This window comes from Mustela nivalis (genome assembly GCF_964662115.1).
Source record: "Mustela nivalis genome assembly, chromosome: 19".
Classification (NCBI taxonomy): domain Eukaryota; kingdom Metazoa; phylum Chordata; class Mammalia; order Carnivora; family Mustelidae; genus Mustela; species Mustela nivalis.
The window spans coordinates 32,402,278-32,411,073 of NC_139038.1; the positions used below are offsets into that span (position 1 = coordinate 32,402,278).

Consider the following 8,796-nt stretch of genomic DNA (forward strand, 5'->3'; position numbering starts at 1 on the left):
CCCTGCCCAGCAGGATGCCTGCTTCTCCTTCTCTGACCCCCATCCCTTGTGTTCCCTCTCTCCCTATGTCTCTGTCAAATAAATAAAATATCTTAAAAAAGAGAAAAAAGGAATCAGAGCCCAAGAGCCCATTTTTACCTGCCGATTCTACGTAGCAGGCCCCGCCCTTCTCCAGGGGCTTGGAGCACCAGCCCGGGAGCAAGTCTCTGCTTCTTAGCTTCCCAGTTATGTGAGCGTGGGGACCGTCAGAAAATTCCTGCACCTCAGTTTCCTCATCTGTAAAACAGACACAGTCGTCCTAGTGGCCCACCACAGGGACTGTATGGATGAATTAAGAGAACACTTACAGGGACGCCTGGGTGGCTCAGTTGGTTAAGCAGCTGCCTTCGGCTCAGGTCATGATCCCAGCATCCTGGAATCGAGTCCCGCATTGGGCTCCTTGCTTAGCAGGGAGCCTGCTTCTGCCTCTGCCTGCCATTCTGTCTGCCTGTGCTCGCTCTCTCCCCCTCTCTCTCTCTGATAAATAAATAAAATCTTTAAAAAAAAAAAAAAAAGAGAACACTTACAAACTGCTCGACTTGCGGTGGGAACAGAGCTAAATAGAGGACAGCTCTCTCCAGCTCTGTCATTAGCAACATCGCTCTCACTTCCGACCTGCCCGTGAGGTGTCTCTCTCCTGCATGGTACATGCCCGCAGGCCCCAGCTTCGTGTTTCCGCACATGCAGATGTGGCACTTCTTCTCCTGCTGTAGATAGAAATATGGGATGTTTCCACTCTCTTATTTATACCAATAAGGCAAGTCTCACAGTAATCGGGTGCTGTACTCTGTTATTTTTAGGCAAGGGCTTCAGGATGTTCTGCATGTGGTTGGATACGTATGGGTACGCCTCGAGACCCGGGCAGACCTGGCGTGTCGGGTCAGTTGCACGTGCTCGGCTCACGGTGCCGGCACTGCAGCGACGCCACCTCCCTAGAGTCTGCAGCAGACTTGAGACGGGAGGAAGAGGCTGAGGAATCTCCTGGACATGGACCTTCGAGGTTTAAAATACAGGGAGTCTCAGGCAAACCACGGAAGCCAGTTACCCCAGCCACAGCCCCGGTGAGCGTTCCCCAGACGTCACTTCATACCCCACATACATAACCACTCAGGAGTGGAACTCTGGAGCCAAGATCTGGGTTCAAATTCCGCTCCATCCCTCCCTCGTCATGCAGCCTTGGCAAGAGGGTCAAGTCGCAGCGCCTCCAGAATGCTCCGTGGCAGAGTGGGACGGATTATCAAACCAAGCTCGATGGGTGTGAAGACTAAGTGAGCCAGTACGTAGAAAGCACTGAGAGTCGTGCCTGGCCCAGAGCAAGCACTCAGTAAACCTCTGCGTATTGTTACTAGCGTATCTGCCACCATGCCTGCTGGCTGTTTAAATATTTTTATATCTATACATTCTTAAAAAGCATAAACACATTTACTGCAAAATGAAATTGCATATCACTACCCTAATTGCAGAGCCAGGGCTTACAGCCACAAATAGAAGGGATCTATAAACATAAATGCATAAATGCATACCTGTTTTTTGAGTTGGAGAAAGCTGAGGCCCCACTTACGGGATGCAGGCACCCTAGGGAAATCCAGCCATTCTGGACAGGTGGAAAGGGTCTAGGAGACAGTGAAGGACAGGATGAGGTAGAATCAGGGCTCAGAACTGATTTATGGCTGGCCTGTGAACTCCAGGCCAGATCTAAGCACACCAAGCGCCCCCGCCCCCCCGCCCCCACATAGGGCATGGCTCTGAAGGTTGAGAATCTGACTCTTGATTTCAGCTCAGGTCATGACCCAGGGTCATGAGATCGAGCCCCATGTCAGTCCCTGTGTGCAGCCAGGAGTCTGCTTGAGAGTCTGTCTTTGCCTCTGCCCCTGCCCCTGCCCCCGACTCTCCCCAGCCTGAGATGAAATGCCTCCGTTCTCACCGTATTTGGGCCTCCTGCAGGCAGCCTAAGGGAATGGTTGGGACACTCCCCGCACCACCCCTTCCCCTTAGACAAGTCACGTCACCTTTCTGAACCTCGGTGAACACCCTTGGAAAAAATGGGCACATGAGCATCTACCTCTTGTGATTTTCGTCACCCGGCAAGGACCAGATGGGACAGAGATAAACATGCCTTGTGGCTTTCAAACCGTTCAGGAAGCGTTCACACTCACCACTTGGCCTTTCCAGGTCTCAAGAATTATTCTGTGGCAGCTTCTGATCACATGGCCATTCCCGAACTCTCCCATACCCCCGAGCCTCGTGGCCTGGATGAACCATGAAGGTACAGAAGTGACAGAGGCAGAACGCTCTTCTGTAGGGCAGGAATGAAGGGAGGCGAATTTTACCACTTTTAGGTAATTGTTCTTTTTTTTTTTTTTTTCCCTCCCTTGTACTTGAAAATCTGGTCTCCCACTTAAAAATACTTCAAACATTGAGCTTGAATCACGGTACGAACTTCAAGTGACCGGATCATAATACAATTCGTGCCCCTGCTCATGGTCTCCCATGATTAAATGATACGTTCATTAACGGCTCTCTGCTCCTTTACCGTAACATTCCCTGCTAAACGTAAACACAAACACCAAGACCCAGGGTGGCTGAGAGCCGAAGCTGACCCTGAGCTGGCCAGCAGCAGCACTGGGTGGAACACGAGAGTCGGCAGACAGTGGGCACGACCAGATCCAACCCAGCCCTAACCCTCTGATCCGCTGATCATCTATGAGGCCGTGCAAAGACAGCAGAAACTAAAAACCCTGCATGTGTTTTATCTGGCATCATCCTCACCACCATTCTGCAAACTAGGTGTTTTTACCATGACTTCCCATTCACAGATAAAGAGACTGAGGGTCAGAGAGTTCCCCTGACTTGCCTGCCCAAGACAGAAGAGTGAGGCGATGTCAGAAGCCAGTGCCAACCCTGCTGTCTCCACTTTACAAGTGTGTGTGACTGCATCCGTGTGTGTCCTTTACCACAAAATAGGTAATCATCTGTGTTTCCCTCCTCGTCCTCCTCCTCCTCCTCCTCCTCCTCCTGCTCTCCCTCCAGCGTGGGCATCCAGGCAAGAAAGGAGGCCTCTCATAGGATTATGACAGATCAGCTGTGCATGTCTACATGCTCAGAGCTGCCGCTATGAAGAGGGCTGTGCTTTCTCCCTTCTGGAGCTGAAACGGTCTTCGTGGAAGATCTGGAAGGTCATATAAATAGCTCGGGTACACGCCAACAGCCACCTTCAAGCTCTGAAGTGACACTGTCCTCCCCTGAAATAACTCAGGGATTTGGGGAACAAAAGGGCTGCACTTTTGATCCCCCCCACCCCGTAACAGTGAAGACAGGCTGTCCAGAAATCACCTCCGTCCTGCTCCCAGGCTCTCCGTAACTCATCCCTCCAAGGCTCTCCCAGTCCGTCAGTCCCACACTGCAGGGAACAAGCTTGAAGATCCAGGAGGGTCTGTTCTCCAGTTAACAGATGGGGAAACGGAGGTCCACAGGAAGTGTACTGGCAAATGTGATGGTTAATTTTGTGTGTCGACTTGACTAAGCTGTGGTGCCTGTTTCTTTTGATCAAACACTAGTCTAGATGTTGCTGGGAAGATATCATGTAGTTGTGATTAATGTTGACATTAGGTAAAGATTACGGTCCAGCCTGTGGGTGGGCCTCATCTAATCAGCCGAAGGTCCTCCAAGCAAAAGCTGAGGTTTCCTAGCAAAGAAATTCTGCCCTGAGTCTGCAACATAAAAATTCGGCCTGAGCTTCCAGCCCGCTGGCCTGTCCTTCAGATCTGAGATTTGCCAGCCTCCACCATCATAGGAACCAAGTCCTTAAAATTAAAAAAAAAAAAAAAAAAGGATTTTAAATATACTGGATTTCATTTATATTTATGAATGCTATATATATATATGATATTACATATATTTCTCTGGAAGATCAATGGAGCAAGTCAAGACAGAGGGTGGAGAGGACAAGAGGAATCATGTGAATGAACCACCACCAGGAGCTCCTGCCTGTGTTACCTTGGTAAAGCCTCACCCACAACCCACAGAGCCAGGTTTTGCCCTTTACTCGGGGTTCAGAGAGCTTGAGTGACCTGCCCAGCGTCACACAGCTGCAAATCAAACCCATGCCACCTGCCACCACCACCCATACCCTCCGAACACCATGCAGCCAGCGGGAAGATGGCACCCAGAAGGTAAGAGGCATCATTCCCTTCCAGGGTTCCACGGGAAACACCCCTCAAATCCTTCTATGGAAGGTCACTGAGGTCAGAAACCAAGAGGCACCGTTTTTAGTGGCACAAAATGGAAAACCCACCTCAAAACTCCCTTCAGCAATAAAGGGAACATCTTGGTGCACGCGTGTGCGAAGCCCAGTGGTAGATCTTCTCTCATGGGCTGAGAACGGGCGGCAACAGCGTCTCCCCCAGAGGGTGCCCGCGTTCCTCCCAACCCAGCACGACCCCCTCAGGCTCTCCGCCGTGACCCCGGACACTTGCAGCTTCCACGTGAAGCCAGGAGTTCCTGAGAAAAAGAGAAATCCTCTGCTGTAGTCCGAAGGCTTGGGGGCGGGGGGAGACCCCAGTTCTCTGCCCTCTCATCTGAACTAATGGAGTGGTCACGAGCCACACTGCCTGGGTTCAAATCCCTGCTCTGTCACTGACCCGCTGTGTCCCTTGGACAACAGTCTTAACCTCTGTTCCTCCATTTTTCCACCTCTAAAATGGGAATAATAATAGTACTTCCTTCAAAGACTTGCGGTGATTAATAATTAACGGGTTGCTTTACATCTGTAATATGCTTAGAACAGTTACCAACACACAGTCCACAGGCTATACAAGTGAGTGTTAATTAAAATACCAGAGCTGGGGGTCAAAATATGCCGCTTCGACAGGCCCAGGCTGCACATCTTTACCTGGAACCCAGGTCTGCCCCCACCTGAGCCACCAGAATTAAGGGGCACAGGATGAATCTCCACAAGGAAATGGATTTGCTCTTAACAAAAGGAAGGAGGCTGGCAGGCAGAAGGGCCAGACTAGCAGCTGCCTACCAGCGCGGCCTCAGTGAAATGCCACAATGCCTGATTATATTCCTCCCCGTTGGGTACAAGCCTGAGGTCGAAAGCAGCCTTCAATTGGAAAGATAAAAAACACCCTAATTACGCGCCAGGATGAAGTAAAGCAGGTCACCCTGTCCTGCTGCCACAGCTTTCTTCCAGCGAAAACGAAACCTGTAAAACTCAGGCATTTACAGATCTACCCTAGGCTCATTTACTCATTCGACAGGCATTGAATGAGCCCCAGAGGTGGGTTTCCCCCGCAAGTCACCTGCTTGAAGCTTCAGGGGCTGTCTCCCCGATGGGTCTCTCCCAAAGCCTTCTGCCTCATTTGTTATTTGTAATTCTGTACTCTTTTGCTTAGAGATGTTGTCCCTCAAACTGTAGAAGCTTGAGGCTGCACGAATTTGGGATCTGCCCTCCGTGAGCTCCTGTTAAGTGCCAGGAGGAAAGGGAGTACGGCTGCAGAGATGAATCCAAGCGGGGAGCCTGACTTCGAGGAGCGCCCTCTCCTGGCGGACAATGGGAATGAACATGCGAAGCAAATCCCAGGCAAGACAGGTGCTGGAATTCATTCATCCACTGAACTGACACCCATCCAGGACCTATCACGTGCGAGGCACCAGGGGTCCTGGGATGTAAAGTCAGAGGAAGGCTCTTCTCTCAAGGAACTTATAATCAATCAGTCAATCAATACCAAAAAATCAGTACCAAAAAAAAAAAAAATAGGGTGAGGAGGGGACATATGGTTAGAGGAATGCCTTCAGTGGTCGGCCAGGCCAGGCCTCGCTGAGGAGCAGTGCTGGTTTACGAACACGGAGAGGCCGCAGCTGTGTCAAGGGGGAAGGGGGTCCCAAGGAGAGCCAAGCGCATGCCAAGGCCCTAAGAAAGGCCTGACCGCAGTGCTGCAGAGGGAAGAGCAGAGACAAGGCCGGGATGGCCAGGACGAGCAGAGCCAGGGGCAGAGAGGGGCAAGATGAGGTCACAGGTGGAGAAAGTCACCCGATCCTGGAGGACTCTACTGCCAGGGTGAGAGGGCTGGAGGCTGAAACTGGAAGCCATCGGGGTTTGATGGCAAGGGAGTGGCATGGTCTCGGGAACATTATAAACAGAGCACCCTGTCAGGTAGAAGCAAGGCCCGCCCAGGGGTTGGCAAACATTTCCCAGAAGCTTTACAACCTCCTGTGGTAGGTGGTGGGGAAACAGGCCTCTTGGATGTTACTGGCGAGTATATAAAAGGGCCCAGCTCCTATGGAGGGGAATTTGGCAACATTTAGCAAAATTCCATAGGCATTTGTCCACTGACTCAAAATCCGAGTCCTAACCATCTATTCCAACATACGCTGGCAGAACGACAAAGGGTACAGGAAGCTACTCACTGGGGCATCACTTATGACGACACAAGACTGGGGATCCCCGGTCCTGGGGCCTCAGAAGGGGGCTGGTTAAAATAACACGGTATGTTGAGCCGGTCCTGTCCACGACACAGCTCTCCAAGCAAGGCGCAGAGCCTTGCCCTCTGCTACGCAGTGATCGCCACGATGCCCTATTAGAAAAGCAAGGTAGAGAAAATTGTGTCTGTTTTGTTACCATTTACCTAAGAAAAGAGCTGGAATATGAACAGATGTTTTTTAATGGGAAGATAAAGCAAAAATAAGAATGAGTTCCTACAGGGGGAGGGAAGAGACAGTTGAAGGGGAAGAGGGAGAAACTAGATGTCACTGAACAAATTGTTTCGATTTGACTTTAAAATATTGTGCTATTTTAAATAACACATTTTTTACTTAAAAGTTAAATTTTTTTTTAAGATTTTATTTTATTTTATTTTATTTTAGAGAGGGAGAGTGAGCGCTCAAGCAGGGGGAGAGGCCGAGGGAGAGGATGACAAGCAAACCCCCTGCGGAGCATCGAGCCCCACCCAGGGCTCAGTCCCAGAATTCTGAGATCATGACCTGAGCCCAGATCCAGAGTCGGACACTTGACCAACTGCGCCACCCAGGTGCCCCTAAAAATTTAAATTTCAAAATTGTTTTAGTTCCTCAAAATTAAAAACAAAATGAAACCAATGAGCCTAACTGTGTATCGACTTGGTGACATCCCCATATGGAAAAAAGGCCAGTCGGGTAGCTTTAAAAATAGTGATTTCGGGGGTGTCCGGGTGGCTCAGTCATTAAGCATCTGCCTTCCACTCAGGTCATGATGATCCCAGGGTCCTGGGATCGAGCCCCGCATCAGGTGCCCTGCTCAGTGGGGGCCTGCTTCCCCCTCTCCTCCCGACTCGTGCTCTCTACCACTATTTCTCTCTCTCTCTCTTTCTCTAATAAATAAAGTCTTTGGAGAAATAAAGCTAATTTTTAAGCATCCCTAGCAAGAAATACATGAAGAACAAAAAAGGGACAGCAAACAAAAGTCTGTTTTCATTCATCAAATCATCGTGGGGAATGTTATTATTTTCCTGAGACCATTCTGTGCGTGATAAAATAAAGCAAATGCGTAATTATGTAGGCTTTCCTGGAACTTGGGTATGGAAGAAAGAAGGCATGGATGTAAAATTGGGGAGGTTAAGAGAAAATCTGCTCGTCCTGAGTTGACACCCAAAGACTCAGTATTAGGGCACCTGGTGGCTCAGTCGGTTAAGTATCGGCCTCTTGGTTTTTGACTCAGCTCATGATCTCACGGCTGTGGGCTTGAGCCCCACGCTGGGCTCTGCACTCAGTGGGGAGTCTGCTAGAGATTCCCTCCCTCTCTCCCCCTCCCCCTCCGCCTACTTGTACTAAATAAATAAATAAATATTTTTAAAAGAAATTTTTAAAAGTCTCCTATAAACTGAAGATGTATTTTTATCTCCAAAAAAGGCACCCCCTAGCACCCAGACTATGGGCTCTAAGTACCACTCTCTGCCAAGAGAAACCAGGGGTCGATGCAGAAATGTCTGAATCTGTGCCTGGGGCAGAGGCGGGAAAGCAGGAAAGGGGAATTATAAAGCAGCTGTCAGTGAACAGGATAAAAAAAAACCAAGAGAGTGAATGGACACTGAAACCCAGAGAAGCAAGTGTTCTAAGAAGGTGGGAGTTGAAAATTATCAAGAGCAGCAGCAAAATTTAAAAAAAAATAAATGTTCTGGAAACTACCAAAGGAAGAAAAAATAACACAGCCAGAGGAAACGGATCCAAATTCTGCCATCTGCATACTCACCTCTAATAGGAACCTGGCATTTGGAAAAGGCAGGTGAAAAAACACATTCTTTTCCTTGTGCTTCTCATCCGCACGTGGTGACATTTAAGCAGGAGCGCATCATTTCAGCTCCCTAGACCCAGGTGAGGCAGTGAGCACCCCATCTCTGGAGGTGATCAAGTTAAGGAAGGAAGATCATCCTTCAGGGATTCTAGAGAGATGATCTGGCCTTAGATAGCGTAAGAAGGCTCCCCAGAGCAACAAAGCAATATGGCCTAGCACACAGCAGGGGCTGTGTTCCAGAATGTTCCAGGCTGATCTGTGGAGCTTCCGCAGTCTGCCCTCCATGTCCTCCAGTTCCAAGATACTGTAATTTCATGGTGTTTGCTTTGGATAAGAAGACCCTGAGTCCCTTCCACGCAGCAGTCCTCTGGGTACTTCTCTGCACTGACAGGTCTTCCTCTCCATCTGCCAGGGTGTCGCCGGCACATTCTGCTCCCAGGATTAGCCACAGAAAAACAAGCAAAAAGGAGGCTTTTCTGAACACCACC

At 49.6% G+C, this 8,796-nt stretch overlaps 1 long non-coding RNA gene across 2 annotated transcripts; it reads right to left on the reverse strand.

Moving 5' to 3' along the window:
* Window positions 1-203: 203 nt before the first annotated feature.
* LOC309854185 lies at window positions 204-4,722 on the reverse strand. Of its 2 annotated transcripts, none has more exons than XR_014306125.1 (5): window positions 4,334-4,722; window positions 2,196-2,335; window positions 1,563-1,652; window positions 567-746; window positions 204-276 (listed from the first exon to the last, which is right to left on the reverse strand). It is a non-coding gene; the product is annotated as an uncharacterized lncRNA (long non-coding RNA). The 2 variants fall into 2 exon arrangements; XR_014306126.1 differs by lacking the exon at window positions 4,334-4,722 and adding an exon at window positions 3,373-3,397.
* Between the last annotated feature and the right edge of the window lie 4,074 nt (window positions 4,723-8,796).